General features: G+C 44.8%; 1 protein-coding gene across 1 annotated transcript in view; it reads right to left on the bottom strand.

Annotated features, from left to right (window-relative positions):
- The window catches only part of OSBPL10 (oxysterol binding protein like 10), a 492,302-nt gene that overhangs the window by 432,039 nt on the left and 38,061 nt on the right, over positions 1-22,202 (bottom strand). The gene's annotated exons all lie outside the window — the stretch shown is intronic.

Here is a 22,202-nt window from a genome sequence, read left to right as displayed (position 1 = left end):
TAGTCAAGAAGAGACATACCTAACCTTCAACAATTTTTCATTCAGGTAAATTGCTGTTTTTCCTTGGATGTTCAAATAGTTTCTGTCGTGCGTTATTCTGATTTTCAGAGCTTGTGCTGAGTTCTAAAGATGGGCTCTTTCATGTGCCACGGCTCCAGGAGCATATTTCTCCATTCTCTGCATCTTTTCTTTGCCTTGGTTTACACAGTAGTGCTTTGACAGACACCTGAGGTAGTAAAGTGGGTTTTGTGTGTGAAATGCAGATTCAGGCCCCTGAGAGATGTATTTGCTGGTACATCAGAGATCTCAGTTTTAAACCACAAGCAATTTCCTGAAGAAGGCTTAAAGTGAAATAAAAAAAGAAGGGGAAAAGATTAGTATCTCCAGGGGACATTTTCCAGCACATCACTTAAATCCTCCTCCCCAGCCTACAGGCTGAGTAAAGGTTAATCCTATAGCAACTAAAATCCCATACAATCCACACTCCCTCAATGTACACATTTCCAGGAGGAATTCCTCTGACTGAGCATAGTTGGCAGCCTCACTGGAAAGGTATCTCAGCTTAATGGCCACAAGTCAGTAGATATCTAGATCCATCAATCTCCAATGGAAATAAAAGTCACACAGGGACATTGCTGCTGTGCATGTGCAGGATGGGGGCTTCCTTTGTGAGGAAACCATGTGGACCAAGAAGAAAGACCTCTCTGAAAGCCCACACCCTCTTGGGTTGTCAGACCTTTCACTCTGGGATTAATGGGCCTGGGGTCAAACAGATAGGTAGGTACTTAATGAATTTTTCAGTAGATGTTACATCTGAAGGCTGTGTTTACTGAGTTGTTCCCGTGATCCGTTTCTTCTTTTCTTTGGAAACTGTCAGTATAAATATTCTAAATAGACTGAAAAGTCCATAAGTAAAGCTGGTTGCTGAACTTCACCAGCGATGAGCACAGGGAAATTTATTTTATGTTTGTAGTCAGAATTTGCTTTCCGTTTTTTAAGTGACTTCTGATATTGAAATCCTAATTAGGTACTTTTAAATAGAGATGAGCTAATGCATTGTCCAGCTGCTCTTGCCACTATCCTGTGCTTGTTGATAGTTGCCCATCTGCTCTTTGCCAGCTTAAAAATAAACATCCACTACTAAAATGAAAAGATGCTCATTTGGAGTATTATCCTCACGTTACACATTCCAGTGTTTTCCATCTAAAAGTTCAATTAAAAAAAAAAAAAAAAAAAAAAAAAAACCAAAAGAAAAAACCCAAACAACAACAACAACAACAAAAAGAAAAACAAAACAAAACAAAACAAAAAAAAAAAAAAAAAAACAAAAAAAAAAAAAAACGGAACTCACTTTATGAAAATATGCTATAAAATGTAGTTGCCAGACGAAAAGCTCCAAAACCCGCGTTAGCCTACTTCCCTTGATCTTTCACATTGTAACACCCCGGTCCACGAAGTTGTTCGAGTGTCTCCGAGTAGAGAGGGGGTGAAGCGCCTGGATGTGACCATAAACCTTCGGTCTGGGGTCTCCGGCCTCGCACAGTGCGCAACTTCCGCACGTGCCGTAGCCCGCGCTTCCGACGGGAAGCGATGGGAGAACGGGGATGCGCCGCGGCCCCGTGGGTTCAGCCCCCGCCTGCTCCCCGGCGGCAGATCGCGACCCCGCCACGGAACCGGCGGGTGCGGCGGCGCCGCTCCGGAGGCAGGAGCCCGAGAGGCGAACCGCGGCGCACGGCGAGTCCCGGCCGTGCTCTGCCGGAGGGCCTGGGCGCTCCGGGCCCGGGGCGGCGGGGCTCAGGGGTCCCGGGGCTCAGGGCGGCGGGGCTCAGGGGTCCCGGGGCAGCGGGGTCCCGGGGCAGCGGGGTCCCGGCGCGGCGGCCGCGGCCGGGCCGGGCGGGTTCGGCGGGGCGAGAGCGCCACCCAGCGGCAGCCGGCGGCACCGGGACGGGCCAGCGCCTGTCGCGATAACGCCGCGGGACAGCGGCACCGACTTAGCAGCGCCTGTCGCGATAAGGCCGCGGGACAGCGGCACCGACTTAGCAGCGCCTGTCGCGATAACGCCGCGGGTGATGGGTGCGCACCGCCGAAGGGACGGCTCGCATCGGTTTTTACAGTAAGGGTTTTTACAGTGAGGGTGGCGAGATGCTGGCAGAGGGACGCGCCATCCCTGGAAACATTAATGGTCAGGGTTGCACAAGACTTTAAAAACTTCGTCTAGTTGATGTCCATAATAATTTCAGGGGATTTGGAACTGGATGATAAAGGTTCCTTCCAACCCCATTATAAATTCAATGAATCCAAAGAAATTCAATGAATTTGTGATTCTATATGAGTGACACTGTGAGTTTGTGTTTCAGTGACTTTATTGTTCTATGACTCCTAGCCCTGGGAAGGCCTTGAAAACTGGCGTGGTTTTCTGCTTTTGCTTTTGTTTTAATAGAAATGACACACACATGGAGGGGTGGCAGAGGAAGCCAGAGAGAAGGTCTGGGCTTGCTGCTGCTGTGCTGGGGCAGGAAGGGAGCTACAGGCTTTGGGATCTTTCTCTCGCTGTTACAAATATCAGGGAGCATGGTTTCTCTACCACCAGCTTTGTCCTGGGGGAATCCTACCAAGAGGGAGCCAGAGGTGCTTCAGGGTTGGATTGCATGAGACAAACCTGACCTTTCTCTGCCAGAGAAAAGGAAGAGCAGATGAAAATCTGTCACTCGTAACTGTAATCCCAGCCAGTGACATTTCAGTGGAGCTGCTGTGGGCTGGGAGTACTGCACTCAAGAACAGATTTTTTGGCAAAAAGAACTTAATCCACTGCTTTAGAGTAACAAACAGCACATTAATCATGTCTAGAATGGTCTGCAGGCTTGTGTGAACCAGCCACAAAGCCCAAAGCCCATCCCTCACCTTCCTCCTCTGGGTCTGATGCAGAAACTGTGCCAGTTCTGCCACATTTTGCTCCAGCGGAACTCCTAAGGCAAGTGAATCTTAATCCTACCCCTGTTTAAGGTGTTGAACATTGCTGTCTTTGTAAGAAGTGACTGTTGATAAGGATGATCCAGCTGTGTGTTTGGAAACATGATAGATAAATAAATAGTGCTCAAATGGCTGCATTTCAATAGAAAGGGTGTTTGGTGGAAAAAATATTTTAGGAAAAAGGCCTTTATTGGTTTAAACCTTTTTAGTGTGATTACAGACTGGGCAGACAATCTACTTTTCATGTGGTGTAAAAGAATCCTCCTAAATGAATAAAATATGGGATATGTTAAGAGCTCAGACTAAAACTGAGCAAAAAAGAGGAAAGAAAAAAAAGCAGAGAGTACACAGGCAAGTCCCCGTCTCAGCTCTCATTGCCATCTGAGAATTTGTGGTTGGGATCCTATGAAAGAACAACCCCTGGTGGGATAAGAATTAAAATTAGAAGAAGAAAAAAAATCCCGAAAATACAGAGTGACCCATGAAATCTAGCCTAGAAAGAAGGAGGGCCACCAGAGGAAATGAAGTTAAGGATATGTTTGGAAGGAGTTTGTTTTCTCAAAGCCTTGTGTTTCACTGCAACTGATTTAAAACCAGGGTTGTGTTTCAGCAGCAGCAGTTGTAGGAGTGCAAGAGGGGAGTCTGCCACCTTGGCCTCTGCCTGCATGCTTCACACTGAATTGTTTCTGGGTTTGGGCTCAGAGGCTGTTCACAGGGCCCTTTCCTTCTTGTGAACCAAGTAATGCTGCACAGGGGCACAAAAGGCGTCCCTTGGCCGGGCTGCAGACAAAGCCAGGAGCTCGTTGCCCAGCAGTTTTCTTCACTTGCAGGAATGGTCAGCAGTGATGCAGGCCTGTGTCCACCAACAGGGATTTGTGCAGTGCAGGAATTGAACCAGATTTTGCTGAGGAGCCAGTGCGATGATTTTTGCATCATAAATGCTTGTGGAGTCATCATTCCCCACCAGTTCAACATCAATGGCTTCACAAGTATGCCTATTTACGTATTTACTTCTTGCTTTTCTTGTACAGACAGCAAATCACTGAATAATGTATTTTTGTTTTTTCAGGATAATTTGTCTATTCAGCTCACTTACTGTCTTGAATGCATCACTGGAGGAGACCTGAGCAAGCTGTCACAAAGCAGACCTGGCCCTGAAGTGCTGTGCCAGAAAGTTAGCCCCAAAATGGTGTTCAACACTGCAAATTCCCACAAGGAGATTGGGATACAGTGAAGTGTTCATTCCAAAGGTTTATTCCAAAGGTTTATTCCAAAGGACATATCTCCAAAGGGGAGAAAGCCAAGCATGTTGTGTGGGGCTGGTGAGACAGCCTTATTCTTGGTAGTGACTTCAGTGCAGAGAGATTTCCATGTTGTGGCTACACGTGGGAAGTTCCTCATGGCCAAGTGTTGGTTAAAGCATTGCCCTGCTTGCCTGTTGCCTGCCTCTCCTAAACACACTGGGCAGTGGGAGAGACAGGACATCAAGCCAGGCTGAAAATTAATGTTTTAGCAACTTTGGTGAAAATGTCACTCCTCCTGCAGCTATACCTGGTTACAGAACACATTCCATTGCCCCCAGCCAGCTGTTTTCCAAAGGCTGGGCTGTCACAAACTGCTAACAGCAGCACTTTTCATCTCAGTGCTGCTCCAAGTGGGTCACACGTGGGCTGTTCTCTACCTCTGGGCACACACCTGTTCTCCTCAGTGCAATCTCACTACAGCCAGCATAGCCTTGCTCCTCCACACACTCCCACTGTTACATTATCTTTAACCACAAAACGCTTCTCTTCCCACACTGGGAAATTCTGTAGTGACCATGGCAAAACCAGCTGACCCCTGGGGATTATGTCGCTCCTTTCTGGGTCAGGATGGTCCTGCAGTGGCAGGTGGTGCCTGCTGTTGCATCTTTCCCAGTTGATGTCAGGCACATTTCCCAGATGTGTTTTCCAGTGGCCCAGGTTCTAGCCCTCCTCAGGGGTGTGGTGGGTGTCTGTGATGTCCACTGATGTCAGCTGGGGGTTGCTGACACCACTGAGCAAACACATTTCAAGGGATGGTTCAAATAATAGATAAATTATGGGAAAGTTTCTGCTTAGCAAGGATCTTTACACTTGAAATCCTTGTACTAACCCTGTCTGAAAATAGCGGTGTGGATGGGGAAATATAAATTACACAGTCAAAAGCAGAGCTGAGTAAATGCTGCAACAGGGATCTTTCAAGTTCATTAGCTCTTTACAAAGCCATGCTTATACTGATTTGGATAGACAAGTATCTCCAGAGAAGGGGTGCAAATCTGCCATCATGGTCCAGGCACTGAAAAGCCTGGTTGTCCCTTGCCACAGCACAGGTGGCTTGGTGCTGAGCTGCTCTTGGGAGCACAACATCTCACTGCATGTCATGGCTGAGGACACTTTATTGCTTTCTGTCAACACCCCAGAACTGAGCTAGGAAGTAATGTGTGCTTCTAGTGATGTGATCTCTCAGACAGCATTTTAAATCACGCTTCTGTCTGTGGGGAGGCATGAGAGATCCCGTGACACCATTTTTATTTCAGGAAGAATAAAGGCATTCATCTCTGCAACATTGGATAGATTCACTGCCTTATCCCAATAGGGCATCTTCACATAAACAGCTGAATTGAACTGCAGTCTGGAATAGCAGTCAGGGGTAGGAAACTCAGGCACTAATTTTACTTCTTCACTGAGACTATCTGTGTTTTATTGCTCTGAAGGAGGGTAGCCAGCAGTTTGTGCTGTGGCTTCCAAATAATGGCACTATTTTTCCTCTGAGTCATTTTTATTTGAATGCTGATAACTGGTGTTTATATTTTCAAGCCCAGTTGTGGCCAGGACTCTGAGAATAAAATCAAAAGCAAGTTTGAACCTTCATTTTCAAAGAATCTGGCTGACCTGTGGAGGTCAAACTGCAGTTCAAATCTTTAAAATGCAGTTTTAGTTCTAGGACAATTGCTCTAAGACAGCCAAAAGAGGAATGGTGATAACAATTTTAATACCAATGGGGACAGCTGATTTGAATTAAGCCTTCTCTCTCAAGTGAGAGACAGCAGTCCTTATAAGGACCACAAGTCTGCCGTGGTGGAGCTTTTCATGACCATTCATAGTCACAGCCTTCCTGAAGGCCATGTAAGCTTTGAAAACACTATCCCAATTTTACAGATGTGGGACTGTGGCCCAAGACTTGGCCTGGCCCCCTCCCCTGAGAACGCTCAGCAATCTTGCAGTTGAGCTGTAACTTGTGAGAATCACTCCCATGTCTTTCTTACTTTCCTTGCCCTACGCCAGCATCCTCCAGGCTGGATCTCACCTTCTGCCCCTTGGGCTGATGACAGCCCTGAGATGGATGTTCATGCACTGCCCAGCTGCTTTGAGGGAGGGCAGAAGAACCAGCAAGCTCCTCTGGTCCTTGGACTGATTTCCTTCGCCAAGCAGTGAAAAATAAAGATAAGGAGAAAAAAAAATAAAAAAATCAGTGTGCAGGGTAGAAAGCAAAGCTGATGAAGGATATAGATTTGTATGCTCAACACAGCCTATGGTGTACTTAAATAACATAGCAAGGATTTAAAAAATCCAATTCATTTATTTTAAAAGTAAGCACCACTTGTGAATATACAGGTGTGTGAGTTAATAATTTGGTGTTATATTTTTAGTTCTCTGTTCTCTGAAAGCTGCTTCAGCCTCAGTGGGTATAACAACCCAAGAGAAAATGAACTTGTATCTTGTCTTTGTATCTTTTCTCCTTTTTAGGTTTTGCATCAATCTGATTTTTTTCAGGTCAGTTTATATTACTATTGGATCTGAGTGTGTCCATTGCCACATTGTAAAGATGCAAAGCAGCAAAGACACAAATGCATAAAATGTTGTTGTCTTATCTCACCTTTTCACAGACCCCGCAATTTTCCTTATCATTGGCAGCAACCGGGGATAAAATGTACATGTGAACTGCTTACGGCAGGACCTGCCCTATTCACCCCGTGGGACAGGACTTGCCTGCCTTCTCTCTGCCTGCCTTTGCAGAGTTTCCAACAGCTCAGACTACAGGGGTAAGGGGAGAGCTCTGCTCCAGGCAACCACTTCTCCCTCCTCCCATGCATTCCTACTGGGGAGACAAAGAAGTTTAGCATCTCCCACCTGGCACCAGGGTTATTTATGCAGCATATTCCCTCTCCTTTTGTCCAGAAAGCTGCATCCCTCTCTCCCCACGACTGGGGTGACTCCTGAGGAGCAGAAATCCAACGCCGGGGCTCCCTGCTGCAGAAGCTGTACCTTGCTGGAGACAAGAACTGCAGACGGCTGCAGCTGCTCCAGCCAACTGGGACGGCAGCCGCCGGCCCCCACGCACCAGCCCCGCGGCTCAGGTGTCCTCAGGAAGGAGAGAATTAGTGAGGACTTTAATGCTGGATTAGGCAGCCCCAAGTTTTCCCTTTTTCTCCTACCAGCAGCTCAGCACGTGGAAGCAGGAGATCTCCGGTGTGGGTTACAGCCTGGGACTGCCCCTCGCAGTGGCCACATCCTCTCCTTGACCCTCTGCCTCTCAAACCTCTTGAGGTGGCCAATGCGTGGGGGTGTGCCCCAGGGTACCCCAAGGGTACAGGGATGGGATCTGCTTGAGGCTACAGCTTACCACCCCACTCTGTCCTTTGCTGTGCAAAGTCTGGAGCTGAAATGGAGCATTTTGCAAAGAAAAAAGGTCTTTGCCTCTTCTCTCTGTCTTTTCAAAACCCATCCTGCTGAACATGGGTAGAGTCCCCTGCAATACAGGTTCAAAATGTTCTCCCCCGTGTTTTTAGGCATTCCCTTTTTCGATGAAACCCTTGGGATATCCCACCAATCTGCAGAGAAATCTGCAGCCGTCCTGGCAGACTTTAATGGCCCTTAAGCCCTGGACGACTGAGCAACCCAAGGCTGTGGCCTTGCTCTTGCTCCATGCCATTCCCTCTGTGGTCAGACCTGCAACCATTCAAGTAACTGCTGGGAAACTGGAGCTGATGACTTCTGGAGTGGTAGCTGGTATAGGCTTCTTGGCTGGATTTAGGCAGCCCAGCAGGCTGCCCTTGCACAGCAGTCACGTGGAAAGCCGCAGAGAAGATCAGGATATTGCAATAATGCCATTATTCAGAGTCTTTCTGAAAAGCCAGTTCAGTGGCTGAATGAGCTCAAGTGGATTCAGGACAAAAGTCTCATAGTCATGCATCACAGAAATAAGAATTATAAAAGATTTAATGTATGATTTATCCCTGGGACTTAGAGATTTGCCAAAACCGCTGTGTGCTGAATCCAGGAGAACATACAAGGATATCACTTTTACCCCGTTTCTCATCTTTCCTTGAACATCTGCTACTCGTTGTTGCTAGAGGGAGGTTTGGGATGAGGAGACACACCAGATCTGACCCACTGCCATAATTATTTTACTTTCTGCTTTGTGCTATTCACTTTTTAACCCCAGCTGACTTTGAACAACTCAGCAAGGCTTATCTGCCACCCTCCTTGGGAGCTGCTCCTCACTTTCTGAGAATTGCCCGTCTGAGTTTCCTCCTGATAATTCATCAGTGTTTCCCAAAGGGTAATTAAAAAGCTTTTGTTAACATCTGTCAGGTCTGTCTGCCAAATTGAACACACCTTGGAGGGTGCTGTCCTCTCACAGAAGGATTAGCAGCAGGATTTACAAGCCAGAAGGAATCCAACTATTTTTTATGGAGACACAACCTCAGAGAAACCTCTGGCCCTGGGGATTTGATTTTCATTTTCTGCTCTACAAGTGCAAACAGAGTAGAGAAGCTGCACCCAGGCTGATGGCTCCTGACCCTCTTCCTGCTCAAGATGTAAGGCAGCAGGAGCCTGAAAATCATGGCTGTGACACATTAAGTAATTGAATTCCATCTGCCACAGCAAGAGCCATGCCTTGTGCAGCACCACTTGGCTGCTGGAATGTGAAGTTTCTCAAGGACAGCTGAAGCAAAATTTGCACTTTGGGAAGCTGGTGGAGTTTTAGGAGTTCATGCAAAAATGCTGTGAGGAATCAGTGTTTTTCACAAGAAATGTTTTAAAATAAGCCCAATTCTCCTTTAGTCAGTGTGATTATCCCTCAATATTTTCAAACTTGTCTTAACCAGGCTTCAGGATGTTTTCACTTCCAACACACATTTTTCTTCATAGGACAAATAAGAGCATCCTCTGACTGAGCAGGGGCAATCTCATGGTACAGACCCCTACAAAGTACAGTCAATTGACAACCCAGGCCACAGCTCCTGCCTGCGTGTAATTGTCCCACACAGAGCAGAACCCCAAAGGAGATGGGGCACAAGCACGTTTGCCTTCTGTTGAATGTGTCAGAGGTCTGATTATTTTCATCTGATCGTGCCGTGGGCATGCATTTTGTGTACCAGAGCCCAGTTCATTGCACATTTCCCATTTTCTTTTTCCCCTGCCATGTGCTCTGCAATGCTGCTGATGTAGGTAAATGGCCAATGTCAACCAAAGCTTTGGGAAAAATCCCAAAAAACCATCCAGAACCCAGCTTACCAGCACAACTCTTGTCTGCTTGGAGAGGTCACACTGTACACACATCACAAGGTTCAGGTCCAACCTTCTCAGCTCAGCTTGGTTACCCTGTTCAAGCTGCTAAAGGTGCTCAGTTTGGGTGGATATAGGAGCAAGTTTTCCCTGCACAAGTAAGTTAGTTTCTGGGAAAAGTCTTCATCAAATTTTAGGAAAAGTTGCAATCTGTGCTAATAAAAATTCACAGATTTTTTTGGCCTGATGTGAGGTAACCCTGTGGCTTCCAGCCCTAACACAGCCCACACATTTCAGCAGTCAAGTGGCCAACAAGACACAGTTTGGTGGACAACCCCTCACAACTCCAGTGGGAAGAGCAAGCCTTGACAGCCCACACAGCTTTGGTAACAGCAAGGTTTCAATCCCCAAAATAGCATTCCTTACTCACACGCAGGGTGGGACCGCTGTGCCCGGGTGTTCTAAGCCAGGACACGCAGTGCTCAAGTCCATCAAACCAGTTGTCAAATCCCTGGGGGGTCCTGGGGGCCCACAGGTGACTTGAAGACAATATCCTTGTCAGCTGAGGCACAGTCTGTGAGCCCCTTGGGAAGAGCACCCCTGAGCTCCCACATCCTTCCCTGGGGCTGTGTGTGGTCTGGCACTGAGTGCTTTTAGTTCTGATGCCCCAGAGATCCAGCAGAGTGAGGGGGTGGTGAGTTGGCATCTATAGTTGTAGCAAGAATTGTCCAATACAAAGAATAAAAACAATAAAAACATTTTACAAAATGCAGGTCAGAGGGGCACGAGTGCATTAAACCTGGGGCTCTCACAACACTGCCTTGCCTTTCCTCCAGTGGGTCACATAGAATGGGTTAGAGATGGTGGCCCACACACTTCCTTTTGGACTGTGAGCAGGGGTTCCTGCTGCCTGGGGACATCTTACAGGTGTGAACATATCAATGGCCATGAACTTCCCTGTGCTCAACTGGGAGTGCCAAGGGCTCATTCAACACCTGATGTCTTCAGGTACCACTTGGCACCATTGGCCAGGCTGAGCCAGTCTCCTACAAAAACTTTTTAATCAGCTGGCATGAGTTCCCATCTGGGTCAAGGAAACTTCCTACTGGAAGGGCTCAGTTTTAACTTTTTTTTTCTTTTTTCTTTTTTCTTTTTTTTTTTTTTTTAAATTTTTTTTTTTTTAAAGCAGCTCTTTGATTTATATTCTGAGCTAAAGTTTTTAAGGATCTTGAAGCAAATCCCACCTCAGATATCAGATCCTGGTATTGCAGGTGAAGCAAATAACCAGTAGTAAATAACATGACATGCACTAGGTTTTCCACACATCATTATGGAGGAAGCCACGTGCCCAGAAAAGATTTATGACATACAGAAGCAGAAAACTGCAGAAGTAATGAACATTTTAAAGCAGAGGATATGTCTGTTTAATAGATAAATATTAACTAAAGAAAATGCAGTATTATTCTGAATATACCCTTTCAAAGTTATTTTCTAGTATCAATATTTTGGATTTAAAAAAAATATCTGCTATAGATCCCCTGCATCCATCCAGGATATTAGCTAATGGCAGGACAGCTTGTGCAAAGTGTGTGCAACACATCTCCTGGAAAACACTTGTTTTCTGTGTGACAGTCACCACCTCTCTGTGTGCCACAGTTATTTTGGGCAAGGTTGGGTGGACTGGTATAGAGACAACTGACTTTGAAATCCTCCGCTGAGCTTTGTGAGGCAGAATCCCAGGGATGCAGGATGCTGGAGGAGGGCAGAGGCACAGGCAAGCCAGAAGGAAACACCGGGAACACGGAGGTGGGAGCTTTACAGGATAAAAGCAGGGGACAAAGACAAACTTAGAGGACAAATAAAATGCTGAAGACAGAGTGCTACATTGCTGAAGATTTCAGGCAATGGTAATAACCATTCACACCTCAGAACTGCCATGGTTTATTTAACATGTAATTTTTTTACCTTTTTCCCCTGCCCTGAAGAGGAGGGAACAGCTGTATGGCATCCCCAGAAACCCAAATCCTGCCCCCTCTGCCTTCTGCAGAATAAATGTATTATGTTGACTGCAGTATTTGTGCTTTGCCAGTTCCTGCATCTGCAGGTCAGGACCTGGTGCAGATTTTGTCTGCCCCTAGGATGCCCTGAGCTGACAGTACCCAGGGACTGGTTTTGCTGCACTGTTACATTTTCCTGCCGCAATAAAAATTAAACTGTTGAGTAAAATACTCCCAATACTCCCAGAATGAAAATCTGCAAAAGGAAAGCACAGGAAAGGGCTTTGTTGCCATGCTAGCCCCGTAAGCACTAATGAACAATGAAATATAGTGACTTCTGCAACATTCATAAATGCAGAGAGCCAGGGCAGACTTAGGGCTGGCAGAGGCAGGGAATAGTCTCTGTGGCTGCTTGGTTGGATCCAGAGGGTGGACTGTGTGCTCTTCACTGCACAAAAAGGAAAGAGAAAGCAGAATGTGAGTCCTGACTCAAACCACCACTGAGCACATACGCACAAAAAAATTACCAACGTTTTTCAGATGTTATTTGAGCAGGGAAAAAGCAAAGGATGATGGAATTTCTCACCAGTTGGGAAAAATGAGAACGTAATTGCAAAGATGCAATATCCTCTACCTTCCCTGCTCCAGGTCTGGAGTTCCCAGCATGAAATGTACTGCTTTATTCTGCTATGATGGGGACAAAATGGATGAGAGCAGTGCAGCCATGTGGGCCAGCCATGAAAAGCCAACACTTGTGGGTTCATGAAAGGAAAACTCTGGGTGCCTCCCTGCACCCACATGGTACAGAGTGGGCTCAAGCACCCCAAAATCAGTGTGGCTCTGGCAGGTGCCCCAGTGGAGGGGGTTGGCCCTGTGAGGTGGCTGCAGCAAAGAGACAGGGATGGAGCCCTGGGGGCCCACTGCTGCTTTTTGCCAGGCAAGGAAGGAGCTGGTTGCAGGCGGCAGGAAGGCGGATGGGGAGGGATAAAAAGGAAGAACCCCTGGACCAGAGGCTACAGCTGATGGCCGTGCCCAGGGCGTGCGCCCCGGCTGCTTCTGGTCCGGAAACGCCATCGGGGGGCCCAGCGAGGGCGAGCTACGGGAGGAGAAAAGCAGCCTCAGAGCATGGCTAAGGTCATGACACTTGACCTTTCCATTTCTTTTCCTTTTTGAAACCTGATTACATCTATTTTTAGGCCCGTGCTTGGGGAAGGAGGGGGAGCAGGGGTGGGCTGACCCTGCCCGATGGTGCAGCTTCCGCTGTGTTCCCTCCTTGTGCCTGCCCCTGTTTGCACATTGCAGTGATGGCCCCATGTGCCCGTGCACACTCCAAGTCACTGAGTGAGCCAAGAATGCTACCAGCGTGCTCTCACCTCCCCAAAAAACCCTGCAGACAACCCCTGAGGTCTGCTTGGCATGTGTGAGGAGCAGGAGCACAGGTTACAGATGGTTTGGACAGGGAGCAATGCTCCATAGTGAGCAGATTCCAAGGAGATTTGCTCTGGGTGCTGGGGATGACACAGTTTGGTGCAAAGGAGTGAGGTTGCTGCAGACCTCTTCTGAACTGGGATAACCCTGTGGGTGCTGCTGGTGAGTGAGGGGCTGTTGGGAAGGTACTGGAGTGGAGGAGGGACTTGGAGATGTCAGAGTCAGAACACAGAAATCGCCAACTTTGAGACTGATTATTGCAAACATAGTTAGGCTCTGGATTTTTAGCTTTGAGGCAAGCCAAATCACACTTGAAGCAACAAGGAAAAGGTGTGAAATAATCATGGGTGATGAGAGGAAAGCTGGTTCCCAAGACAACATTGTCTTCATCAAGTATAATGTCTATTTTATTTTATCATTTTTAGCTTGTCTGAGCAATAAAAAAATAACAAAAACCTGCCATAATCTCCTGGCAGACTGTTTTGCCAGGCAGACACAGTTTTTCTCCCACTTCAGCTGCCTGACTACCAGGAGTACAAAGGGGGAAAGCCAGGAGCTGGAAAGCCTGCAGTGCAGTGGGTGTCCCCAGGTGGGGCTGGGCTTTCCCTTCTCTTCCTGGGACCTGGTGTTACTTCACCCAGTATGAGTTTTGCCTTTCCCACAGCTCTGGCCAAAACCAAGCTGGGAACAGCAGTGGTGAAAATAAGGACTGGGGCTCTCCAGTACTTAATTCTGTTTTATACATTGGTGTTTGGAAAAAAAACAATGCTAAAGGTGACTTTGGTGATAATGGCTGGGAGAAGGGTGGACTTGGCTCCCCAGGAATCAGTTCCTGTGATCAGCAACCTTCAGCTTTTCAGAGGGATGTGAGATCATGCCCTAAAGGGACAGTTCCATGGGCAAGCACTAAGAAAGTGCTGCTTGGTCTTTCTGTATGGCAGAATCCCCTTCTCTCTTTTTATTTTAAAGCAAAGGTTATCCTGCCCACCCAAGGCCTGACTTGTTTTACATCGCCCATGCAGCAGCATCTCACAAACATTCAACAACAAAAAACATTGTGTCTGTTTTCCAATAGGATATTTACATGGTATTTCATATACCAAACACAGACACATACACACATACACAAAGCTTTCTGCTTTGTGTTTTTTCTTTAAAAGGCCCAGGGTATGGTCAACCAATTCTCTTGGCTGCTTAGCAACAGGCAATTGAGCCTGCCTATCAATTCTCAGTTTATAATAACCTGAGGCAGACCTAGATTTTTGTTTTCCCTTGAGCTTTTGTCTTCCCTTCCCTCTATAATAAATACCAGAAATGTAGGGGCAGCATGTGTCAGAAATCCCGCAGTGGAATATCTTTCATCGCGCTGGCGCGGCTGCTCCTCTGGCAGGACAGAGCTCCAGGTCCCACATGCCCTACTCTGCTTTGTTAAAACATTTGAGAGATTCATTCTGCATTAGACCACACCCCATCGTAGATATATCATTTAAATAGCTAAGTTAAAATTAGAAATTTTCTTTTATTGTGTGAAAAAACAAGACCCAAAGAGTTCACCTGGACAGAGAGACTGAATGCAATCCCCAAGATACACAAATAACTGGGATATCTCTGTATTTGAAGGTAATATAAATGAAAAACAGAATATAATTTATTTTACTGGCCAGTGGAGCCCTAAACAGCATGTTCTTCACTGTGACTTAAGGGGTTGGAGCTGAGTGGCCTGGCTGTGCCCCTGGGGGAAATGGCATTGGCAGAGCGTGAGTGGGTTGGGAACAGTGTTGTGCCTTAGTGAGCACTGAGGAACTGCTGCCTGGTGCTGGAGGAGGGCAGCACATGATGATGATGGAGAGCTGGGTATTCAGCCCACCCTGAGAGGTGCCCCGTGGGCAGTGGGTTGGGATGTGGCAGGGTCTCATGGCCAGCTTTGCTGACAGTGCACTTCCTCTGGAACATTCTTGTTCTCCACTGGCAGCACCTGAGGAGTGCTGCTTGCTGACTATCACTGCCTGTACTCAGGAAGGAAAAGCAACCTGTAAGGTCTGGAGATAAGGCAAACCTCTGGAGATAAAATGTGAGCAAATGGCAGAAGCCTGTTCATCCACCTCTGTCCCATGAGCAGGCCCGTTCATAGAGCTTGGGGTGGGGATGGTGTGGTCTTTTTAGCTGTGATCCCTCCATACCAGGATGACTACAGTTCTCACAGTTACCCTGTACCAAAGCTAATTTCCATCATAATGAAGCATTTCCAGGAGGCTGACACAATTTTTACAAGCAGATGAGCAGGAGTAGCCCAGACACCCCCCATGTCCTGGATCACTCTGGAAAGAATCAACATCCCTGGTGCTGGTCCACAGCCCTGAGCCTCAGCACAGCTCTTGAGCTCACACAGAGTGGTGCAAAGCTGCAGCCTGCAGCACTCCTGCCCACAGCCATGCTCTCCCTGCCCATGGGATTGCTTGCCCAATCTCCAGGTAGCCTCCAGCTTTCCTGGTTGGGCTCCCCACAGAGGATGAGCATTTTCCCTCACATGGGGAGTCCTGGTTCTTGGTGGGAGGCTTTGCACCATGCAGCCCCTCACCTTACCAAGATATCACTGCCCAGTGTGGGTCCTTGCACTCCCCAGGCTTTGCTGGCCTGTGACCCACAGCAGCAGCAGCAGCAGATGCAACCTCAGATGTAGCACTGACTGCTGATAACCAGTGTGACAAGAGCACAGCTCTGCCCCTCATGTCCCTTATGACATCCCAGCCTGTCTGAAGGGGAGCTGCAAACAACCTGTGGCAGGGAGGACTGAAATGCTCTCCTTTCACTTTTGCAAGTCCTGCAGGCAGACTCTGATCCTTTCCTGGCCTCCACCTTAGGCACACCAGAGGACCAAGTGCTGTTCCTCCCCAGAGCTCACGACCTGAAGGATGGTCAGAAACTGCTGGCAGTACCATTGCTTTCTTGATCTTGATCTGATGTGGACCAGCGGGTTCTTAGAACTCTGGCTCATGCTGATTCCAGAGATGGCAAAGATGATGTGGATGGGGAAATCCAGGAATACCCATGCAACTCTGCTCACAAGCACCAGACACCAGAATGCTCCTCTTGCAGTGTGGAGGGAGGTCATACCAGGAAAGGAGAACTGGGGGTCCCCATGGTTCCAGCACAGCTCATGTGCTCACAGCCCTGCCCTCCAGGCTGAAGCCTGCTGAATTGCTCTGAGCTGCTGGATCATGTAATACCATCACTCAGCTTTTGTTTGCTGGAAATTTAGCAAAGGATCCAGCTTTTTATAAAACAGAATGTCTGGAAATGAATCATAGGCAGGCTGTAGAAGAGGACTGGCCTAGGTGTTCCCTTAAGTGTAACAACACATGGAAGCAGCACATCGGTGGGAATGCACGTGGATAGGACCTTTCTCCAAGAGGCATTCTACAGGAAAGCCACATTCCTGCATGATGAAAATGTAGTACAGTGCATTTGTCAGTGTGAAGCTTGTGGTATGGCTCTCTTCAGAACCTTCTTACAGTGGGAGGGAAATGTCACATTGCTCTTTTGATAGTTCAATTATAACCGTGCTGAAGAATGTGACAATCAATCTTCTCCTTCATGTTGTGCCCTCCTGTTGGGACAGTAAAATTACAGAACAAAGCAAGCTCTTCCTTTCAAATTAGGATTTTAAGGGGAAAAAAAAAAAAACCATCTTTTCACAAAATATGTGCATTTGACTTGTTCATAGCAGAAATTAAACATCTAAAAAGAAGTCCAGGACACTTGGTGCAGCTTTGTTTCAACGGTGATTTCTGGATGCAAAGCATCCAACAGGGATTACAGAAATGCTATGCAATCCTTCAGGAAAGGGGAAATATTATAAAACACCTTAGCTGGCTGTCATGTAAATGAGAAAGGACTTCACTGAAGCCACACAAGGGCTTATCATTACAAAATTGACAGCATTTAAAGTGTACATTTAGCTTACAGTAACTCTGGTGCAATTCCTCATGGGAAACCCGCTTCTACAACAGTTAATAAACTTTAAAAATGTTATTTATGGCTAAGACTATATGCTTAAGAAAATAGAACAACCAAAAAGAAAACAAAATATGGGAACAAATAGTATTTTAGCACCCTGTATTCAACTCTGGCTTTCAGAATGTTGACATTTTCTTGGATACACTTTTCCCATAGATCCTTGTATGTTTATGCACCTGTACATCTGGTGCACGAAGTGGAATGAGACCCTTTCCCACTTTGAGGATGCAGCACTGGCAGTATTTAAAGAAAACATCTTTTCTTTACCGAAAAAGAATCAGCAACAACTATGAAATGCAAACCAGAATAACACTGAGGATAGAATAAATGCATCTGGGAGTGCAAACTGCTGAGAAGATGACTCCAATGTACAAGAAAATAATTAATACTGAAGCTTTGTGTGTCCTCAACTATTTATTATGCTCACACATGGTGATATATTAAAATTCTTGTTGGCAAAACGTCCATTCAAAATTAAATTATGCTTTAGCCTCACCATGAGGACTTTTGTTGTACCTAGTCACGTTTGTAATAAACTTTATTAAACACGATAAAATATTGCACAGCTCAAACAGAGAAATCCAACAGGGAAATCTTATCAATTTTTGTTAAACTAAGCTGTAGAGTTTTGTTGTTGGCATTGGAACAGCTCTGAGCTTTGCTAGAGATACATGCTAGAAAATCTCCCCATAGCTCTTAATGAATAATTGAAGACAATATATAACCAAGACGCTTGTTTGCTACCTCCAGAGTTGGATCCTACAGGACCATTAAATTAATTTTTAATAACATATGCTATGGTTAAAGTTATAGGACACAAATATTATTTCTAAATATACTCATCATAGAAAGAGTAATCCCAAGGTTATAACCTGGCTAGCAGAAGGTGCGCAATGACTAAAAAAGCAGGAAGGGAAACATTAGTACAGTTTACAGCTACTCCAAGTTATTTTTCAGATATCATCTGTTTGTGCCTCTTACCTACATATTCCATGACTTTGACAGTGCACCATGGTGTGAATGCTCAAATTTTCCGGGGCAGTTCTCCTTGCTTTTGTGGTCACCTTTTCCCTCCAGAAGCTGGCAACTGATGACTCCTTTTGAGTGTACAGGATCTGTGCAAGATCTTACACATCTAAATTATTCATCAGTGAGGAGGCAATTTCTGTTAGTGCCTCAGGGTGATGTTGCAAATGTTTCACAAATTTATTATGCAAGAAAAATTCAGTATAATAAGTTGTCTGAAAAATAAATTTGTAGAGAACAACATAATCACTTGGAAATCCAGCCCTTTAAAAGTAATTGTTAACTGCACCTAGGCCTCCATTAATCACTGCATAATTGAGTTTCACCTAATATTAACTCTGTCCTCAAGAAAGGCTGGTTTATCTTTGGAATAAATGAACATAATAAAAGAAGGAAACAATGGGGAAATCACAAAATCAGCACAAACTTTACACCAAAAAAGAACAGAGGAGTTACAAAGTACCCTGTACCATGGATGACTTAGTATTTGTACAGAACTTCTACAGCTTATCACTGAGATGGGCAGCATACAAGAACATATTTGAAGGCAGATAGACTACAGTTTGTGGGGTTATGATGGAGCATGAGGGTTTAGGACACTGTGCCTCTGCCAAGCAAAACTTTTTTTTTTGTCAGGAGCAGAAAGCAGTTTTGCAAACCCTGGCTTGCAATTTCCTGTATGCAGATATACCATGCTCCCTGACTTAGACAGCTTTACCTATGAGAGAATATATTTTCATTTTGGTATTTGAGAGAGTATCTTCAAGAGATTTTTCAAATAAAGGCATGATTAAATGTCAAGGCTTCTAAGAGAGACCCATGATCTGAGAAAGTCCTTTAGGACTCTTTGAAGACATCTGAACATACCTGCAAATGCAGTAAGGTCTCTGTGGCTTTCCCCTGCCACCCAGTTAGGGATATGCTACTAAATTATAATTAGAAATATCAGCTGCATTAGGAAGGAGGTGGGTAAAAACTCGTAAGTGCCAAGCTGAAGCAATCCTAAACTTGGTTGTTCCTTTTCCTCATTTTTAGGCCAGAGCATAAACTGTAGGTGAAATGTGACTCCTGCCAGAAGATTACAGTTATGGTTTTTATACCCACTAAAGAGGGAAAGAAAATACAGTATATGTAATTTTTTTTTTTTGACCTCCTGACTTTGGCCATGAGGGGTTTAGGTCTGCAGGGTCTGTTGTCCCACTTTTCCCCATCTCAAAATGAAGCACAAATTTCTGGCTAAAACCAGGATGCACATATATATATATATATCCCTCAACTTATAGCACAGTTTATTTTCGTTCCAAAGGCTGTCATACCAGGGCAACAAAGACCTGAGCAGTCAAGAAAACTTTGTGGCTATATGGGCTTTTAAATTCTTATTCATGAATTTTTGTTGGTTTTTTTTCGTTGTTTATGGTAATACAGAGTGCAACACATGGAGCTATTCCAGCCATCACATAAATACTGACCAAGACAAGATTCCTCCTTACTAAAACCTTTGTGAACTGGTTAGTCACATCTAGATTAACACATTGTGACCTTTTAGAGAAAGGTCTTGCAAGCTCAAAGATTAAACAGAGAGGAATGTGCATCTGATCATGTAATACACTAATGGCCCTGTGTTTAAATATCACCTGGCTGGAGGGATTGTGTATTTTGAAGACAGGAACATCATCCTCCAGGAATTTTCTCTTATTTGAATTATGCAAAATTGAATCAGAGAATTGACTCACAACACCATAAGCTGTTAATTCTATCAGCACTGCTACAATCTCAGGTAGTAATTTAAGAAAGGCCATTCCTCACTTTTGTTTCCTTGGTTATTTTTATTTTACTTATTTATTATCTTTTTTTTAGACAAGCAGGGCTCCTCAGGTCACTCCACCTGGAAGGTGGCTGTGATCAGATGTCCTCCCCTGGAGCTGTGCAGGCAGTCCTGATGAAGACAACATTGGCTCGCCCGTGGTAGCTCAGCTTCTCTGGGATGTCACCTTCACTGTGCTCTGCTAGCAGGGTAAGCCCCAGATCATACAGGCTGTGCACAGCAGTGCCCTAGCTGCCAATCGGTGAGAGACATCAAATTAAAGTCACACCTAGTGCTCCTTGTTAAGTACTTCATAGTGCTTTGAACTGCGTGCAACTGAAGCGCACTAAGAATGTACCAATGAAGAATGTATCAATCTATCTTCTCCTTCATGTTATGACAGTAAAATTACAGGACAAAGTAAGCTCTTCCTTTCAAAACAGGATATTAAGGGGGGAAAGAAAAACCTTTTCATAAAATATGTGCATTTACTTTTTTTTTTCCCCCTGTACAGCATAAAAGAATGCAGCTCTGTCTCAGTGGACTGTCTGAAATCAATGCAAGCTGAAAACAGAAGTTACCCATGCCCTTGGATGATAACACAAGCAGGACTCAAAAACTCAGTCGACAACTCCAACCCACTGACTCAATGAAATAGAAACATCTCATTAAAAAAGAAAACCAGCTCCAAATGAGAAGTTCCCAGGAGCATGACAAACCAGTGGGTAAAATAACGTGTGGGCTGGACAAAGCACTATCAAGGAAACGCCTTGATCTTGAACTGTGGCCGCCAGATCACAGAGCACTCTTGAGGGAGGACATCAGGCTCCCATCCGATTGCTGCTTTTATTAAATGGTCCCAGAATATCCTGTTAACAGAGAGAGGGTGCACACAGCTACCACAGGCATTAGCTGACTGCTCAACTATGTCCCTGTAACATAAAAAAATCAAATTACAAAGGAGATGATGAAAGAGAAACAATCAAAAAGAAATTAAAACTGACTGGTATCTTAATCTACAGTATATTGCCTTGTGTTTTCCTGAACAGCTAGGTAGGGATGTTAGTACTAAAAAAAAAGAAAAGAAGAAAATGAACCCTTCTTTTTTTATTTAATCTCACTGTTAAGAACCATTCATGTTGCCATTGCAGCCATTACATTTGGCATGAACTTGGGCTTGCTCTCACTTTTCTGAAATCTTATTCCCTGTTAAAATCCAAGAGAACTTTACAAAGAGGATAAGCAGCCCAATTTCAGGCATGTTGGGGGAGTCTGTACTTAGCACAGTTCACAGCATAGACATTTAAATCTGTGCTCTTTTGGTAAATATGTTAGGAAAAGTAAAAAGGGTAAAACATAATTTAAAGTCACTAAAATAAGGAGCCACACAATAGTCAAAAGCTATGGAAACAGACGATCACAGAAAAGACACTTTCAGAATATAATAGCTGGCAAGAAAATATTAAATTTTAACTCTACTAAATAAAATATATTCTTAAGGTTTTTTGTCTTAAAGACATTGCTGAGCTCATAATCAATCAGTCTGGCTACTTAGACACAGTACCCCATAGGAGGACTTAGCAAAAATGAAGTAATAAATTATTCAGTATTTAAGCAATTGTGTAAGGAATATGTAGCTGAAAAGGACAAACTGCAAAACAAGATTATTTCCCCATTAAATCAGTATATGCCGTAGTTTTAATAGGGCTTTCTAGGGAGATATCTAGACATTTTCTCCACGCACAGAATTGAGACCCCAGCTTTTAATCTTGTATTTTAAAGTCAAATTACTCTAGTATTTATATGCATCTGAAAAGGATCACCGCCCTCTCAACTTTTAAAACTAACATTATTACTGTATTTACAACTATGTTTTCTCCTCCTCAGTTGGTTACCTTTCTATAAAAAAATACCCAACAAAACTTTCTGCCCTTCTCTATTACAAATTTGCATAAGGTTAAGCTTATAAAGAAATACTAGGAAAGTGTCATCTTTGTATACACATACTACACACATACCATACATGAGTATGTCCAAGGAGTCACAGAGATAATATTTTCAGACAAGTACGGTATTTTTTCAGAAAGACAACTGGAAATTACTAAGTGTAAAAATTTCCGTTTCCTCAGAAAGGTTGTTCAAACTGTCATTTAAACAAGCCAGATGAGATTTACATTTTCCATGAAGAGTTTTGATGAATTTTGGATATGTTTTGATACATCAGCTCTAATCTTCTGGAAGACTTCCCCTTTTTAAGGCTTTCTCCGGATTCATTATCAACCTTTTGAGTGTCTTACAAAACATGAATACAAGTCTACTAGTGCTGGAGACTATCCCAGCTGTTAATACCCATAAGGACAATGACAAAATGGGCACTATTGCATGCAGTTTCATGCAATTTTCATACACAGCTGTTAAAACACAGGC

This window comes from Lonchura striata, chromosome 1 (genome assembly GCF_046129695.1).
Source record: "Lonchura striata isolate bLonStr1 chromosome 1, bLonStr1.mat, whole genome shotgun sequence".
Taxonomy (NCBI): Eukaryota; Metazoa; Chordata; class Aves; order Passeriformes; family Estrildidae; genus Lonchura; species Lonchura striata.
The sequence above is the reverse complement of the archived record's forward strand: the minus strand, read 5'-3'. Positions and strand labels throughout refer to the sequence as shown.